Raw genomic sequence first — 4,476 nt, forward strand, 5'->3', positions numbered from 1 at the left:
TGTGTGACCGGCCTCCCATTGGGGCAGGAGCCCAATTCTAACCAGAAAGCTGCACTGAGGACCAGCACAGTGATGGGAGGAGGGCCTGAACACTCTCAGGAGGTTTGTGACCAGAATGGCTAGAGCATATGTATGCCTCCTGTGGCCACTAGAACAAACTACACCTGCTGTGCAGATGTGCCAAAATACAGAAGAACTACAATCAGGGTATGGCCTGTGTTGGCCCTGTCCAGATCAGCCCCAGGAAAATCCTCTCCTTTAACTCCTCCAACGTCTAGAAGTTGCTTGCATTCCTTGGCTCCTGGCTTCTTTTCTGTCTTTATACTTCACAGCTCTAGCCTTCACTGCCTGCCTCACATGAAGACCCTGTGACAAAACAGGGCCACCTGGGGGGATAATGGCCCCCTTCCACAGCCACAGCAACATCTCCACAGCCCTTCTGTCATGAGAGGCAACACAGCTGCAGGTTCTGGGCTTGAGATGTGGTACACTTCAGGGACATCAGCTCAGCTCCTTGGGACACAGCCACAAACCTAGGAGCCCATCACCTCCTTCTGGGAGCTGAGGCCACTATGGGTTCACAGCGTGTGTCTTTCAGCAGATCATAAAGCTACCGGGGAGAATGGTACAGAAACGGGATGGGTAGGTGGATGGCCTCTGCAGCCTTAGTCCACAACTGCCAGATCAGAGATACCCGGAACACTCTAACCGAGGAAAGGCTCCAGCAACACGCAGCACCCACATCTCGGCAAAGAAACGTGCACACCGGGCTGCGCCAGTGTGGAGACTCCTGGACAAGGGAGAAGGGATGGGCTCGGAGCCCCAGACACGGCACCTTACAAAGCAAGTTACAAAAGGGTGTCATGTATACAACAGTCCCCTTGTGCAGGGAGCACTGAGATCTCAGGTTCTGGCCCTCAGCCCCGTCTGTAGAGTTAGTTATTCCAGGCACCTGTGAGAACGTGACAATGACTTTTAGAGACAGGGCAGCTGTTCCACTGAGTCAGATACGGTCACTTAAAGACAGCAGTTCGGTGGCTCATGGGTGGGTATCACACATGGTATGGATATGCTGGACAAGAACGAGTCACAGAATGAGTCACGGCCTGGGAAGGATGAAAGGGGCTGTGCCAGACGCCACTGCACACCTCATATTGGTGCACAGGGAGCCCATCCTAAAGCGGGGGAAACTCATGAATTATTTACTCGTGGAATTTTCCCCAAGATTCTTCCAGGCAGACCACTGTGGGGATGAGGAGGACCAGAACATTTGCATGCAGTGCCGGGGGATAGGCTTTGCCCAAGATGCCTCATGGTGACTTCATAGGGATCCATGAGCAAAGATGTGCTGTCTGACATCTTAGTGGGGGACAGCAAGGGTTGGACACTCTCCTGAGCAGGTCTCTTCCCAAGTGCACACACCTACCACCTTTCCAAGTGCACACACCCAGCTGGGTGCGGTGACGCAGGCCTGTAATCCCAGCATTTGGGAGGCAGAGGCAGGCGGATTTCTGAGTTCGAGGCCAGCCTGGTCTACAGAGTGAGTTCTAGGACAGCCAGGGCTACACAGAGAAACCCTGTCTCAAAAAACCAAAACAAAACAAAGCCAAGTGCACACACACACCCCCTTCCCAAGTGCACACACCCACCTCTCCTTCCCAAGTGTACACACCCACCCCCTTCACAAGTGCACACACCCACCTCTCCTTCCCAAGTATACACACCCACTCCCATTCTCAAGTGCACACACAAGCACACACACCCACCTCCCCTTCCCAAGTTCACACCCCCCTCTTCCCACCCCCAGAAGCAATACTGCTTTTAAAGACTCACATTTTATTTCTTACTTATCTGTATGTATGCATATGTAAATGTGCTTCTGTGCATGCAGTACCCATGGAGACCAGAGGAGGGCATCTGACTCCCTTGAGCTGGAGTTGTTTGCACTTATGAGCTACCTGGTGCAGATGCAGAAAACTGAACTTAGGTCCCCTTAACCAGCGAGCATCTCTTCAGTCCCAGTTCTCCATCTAAAGGGTACTTCAAGGTGTCCATGCTTCCTTATCTCCACCAAGAGAAGTCTCTAAAGGGGCTCCCCAAGGGGCCTATGGCACCCTTCAGAGCTACCCCCAACCTTCACCAACATGGTCTGGAATGTCTGCCAAGGATGACCTGCAGGTTCAGAATGGAGCCACCTATGAGACCCTCACCAGCCATCAGGAGCCAGCTCCTTAGACTCTGTCATCTCCATGGTAACAGTGATGCTGCCAGGGATGAACGCGCTCTGCTGTGGCAGCACAGCCCTTTGTGGTTCTTGTCTGACCCAAGGCTCTACCCATCATTTGTCACCTCTTCCCTTTCAACATTGGCCTCTGGTTCCCTCTCGGTCCCCACATTCTAAGCCCATCGGGAGGATGTAGGAGACACAGATTCAGGCTTACAGCCTTCTAGATAGTCCTGCCCTGCCTCCCTCCCTCCAGCAGGAGACTCCAGGAGTCTGGATTCAGAACAGTGCTGAGGCGGCATCAGCACTGACAACAGAGCTAACCATAGACCTGGCCTCCCATCGTTGGCTCCGTCCTCTAGCGGGAATCTTTGCTTAGAGAGCAGCCTGCCCTGGCCTTTTGGCAGTGAGAGTAGAGTTGAGAACAGGTCCCTGCTAATTTTCAAGGTCAGAGTCTAAGACACTGGTTCCTGGTGACTGGTGAGGGTCTCACAGGTGGCTCCATTCTGAACCCTTTTGACCACAGACACTACGGGAGACAGGTGTGTCTTACCGCCAGACCTCAGCTGACACCTGTGCTCTGTACGGTAATCAAAGTTGCCTAGAACCAGCAAACCTTCAATTGCTACAGTCTGAAGGCTGAGTGGGAGCTTCCCGGATGCCCAGCCCATGCCTGAGAACTTTACCAGATGGACACATATCCCTAGAGGCCACTGGCTGTCAAGCAGGGAATGACAGAGACTTCTGGCTTCTAACACCACTCGAGGCTTTCTGTAGTCAAAGAAGAAGACAAACATCTACCTCTAAGGTCCTCACAGCACACCCAGCAAGGTACATACCACCAAAGTTCACCCTTGGGAGCCAATACATTTATTATGCTTCCTTACAGAGCCCGGGGGTAGGGGTGGTGGTTACTGACAGGAATGTGGATGCTTTCCCCAAAAGGCCACTTTGGAGAGTCTTTACCCAGCATGAGTGTTGGCTTCCACATAACCACACACACGGAACCTCTGCCCCTGATCTTTCCTTATCAATATACCCTAGTCCTGCCCCCAAAACCTAGAGGCCATATGCAATTAGGGCAGAAGAACAGACTGCTTTTTGGGATGGGGTGTGACTACTCACATAAGGGTCCCATGATCCTCCTACTAAGGGAAAGTCAGCAATTAACAAGTCAAGCCACAGCTGGGCAGTGGTGGTGCACGCCTTTAATCCCAGGACTTGGGAGGCAGAGGCTGGTGGATTTCTGAGTTCAAGACCAGCCTGGTAACAGAGTTCCAGAACAGACAGGGCTATACAGAAAAACTCTGTCTCAGAAAACAAACAAACTAATGAGCAAACAAACAAAACCAAGCCAAGTCACGATGATCGATCATTTGCAAGCAGACACAGGTGATCTGGCAAAGATGGTGGCAGTTTGGCTCAGACGATAATCCTAGACAACACCTTCACAAAACCATCACAAAGAGATGCATCACAGCAGAGCCCAGGGGCATGTGGGCAAGCTCTGGGCTTCCCACAGGGTAGCATTCCCAAGCCTGAGAATGTGGCTTCTCTCAGACTGGCTGAGGCCAGCCCAGGCTCCCACTTGCCTGTGGTTTTCAGGGAAGCACCCTGGGGCACCTTCTCCAGTCCAGAGCGTGCACACTATACTCACACACACACACACACACACACACACACACACAGAGATGCTTGCCCACAGCCACCTCGGTACCCATTCCTGGGGCCTGGTAGTCCATCCGAGCCCCAAGTTTAATGTCCCCATAGCCCACGTGGGATAGCTATTGGTTCCAAAGGCCAAGCCTCGGGTGAACCCCTTAGCTGTTCTGTTCCCTTGGAAGAGGTGTCTCCTGGGGTCCATGAAGGGCCTCAGTCATAGATCTGGGGTAGTGAGGACCCTTCTCCTATGTCCCTGAATCAGAGTGTCCCATACATCATATCAGCAGAACAGCAGACTTCTCTATCGGCAGTACACAGGAACAAAACATACTTAGGCACAGAGAGACAAGAGGCATCTGCAGTCCCCTGACTCCCTCCTGCCCTGTTTTAGAGGAAGCTGCAGGTCCCTAAGCCTCCTCTGCCCATGACCACCTTCTGAGGGCCTCCAAGGAACCCCAAGACCCTATGGGGGAAACAGATAGAGGGACAGTGTGCAGGCCTCACACTGGGCACAGCATGGACGGGCAGAGCAGGTCATGAACACCTGCTGGTGAACAAAACTCAGGTTCTGCAGGACACCCCGCCCAACC

Source organism: Apodemus sylvaticus, chromosome 21, assembly GCF_947179515.1.
Source record: "Apodemus sylvaticus chromosome 21, mApoSyl1.1, whole genome shotgun sequence".
Lineage (NCBI taxonomy): Eukaryota > Metazoa > Chordata > Mammalia > Rodentia > Muridae > Apodemus > Apodemus sylvaticus.